Source organism: Etheostoma spectabile, chromosome 15 (assembly GCF_008692095.1).
Source record: "Etheostoma spectabile isolate EspeVRDwgs_2016 chromosome 15, UIUC_Espe_1.0, whole genome shotgun sequence".
Lineage (NCBI taxonomy): Eukaryota > Metazoa > Chordata > Actinopteri > Perciformes > Percidae > Etheostoma > Etheostoma spectabile.
The window spans coordinates 8,788,004-8,788,220 of record NC_045747.1 but is presented as its reverse complement, the minus strand read 5'-3'; the positions used below and the strand labels follow the sequence as shown (position 1 = coordinate 8,788,220).

Genomic DNA, 217 nt, shown 5'->3' with positions numbered 1-217 from the left:
AGCCGTCTCTCTATGAGTAGCGTCCATCGCACTCCCCTTCTCTCCCAAGCTCTTTTAATCAGTTATTGAAAAATTGTTTTCAATTAGATGTGTTGCAGCTGTATGTCTATAAAACATACAACTTCATAAGATAAGAAGAATGTAGCATAATATGGATGTGAAGACAGTTAATAAATAGCTTATGTGACAAATAAAATATGTTTTGGTTAAAATCAAC

At 33.2% G+C, this 217-nt stretch overlaps 1 protein-coding gene and 1 long non-coding RNA gene across 10 annotated transcripts in view; one reads left to right on the top strand and one right to left on the bottom strand.

The window, feature by feature from the left end:
- The window catches only part of crebbpb (CREB binding lysine acetyltransferase b), a 52,944-nt gene that overhangs the window by 32,512 nt on the left and 20,215 nt on the right, over nt 1-217 (top strand). The gene's annotated exons all lie outside the window — the stretch shown is intronic.
- LOC116702634 (uncharacterized) overlaps nt 1-217 on the bottom strand; it is a 37,668-nt gene that overhangs the window by 23,674 nt on the left and 13,777 nt on the right. The gene's annotated exons all lie outside the window — the stretch shown is intronic.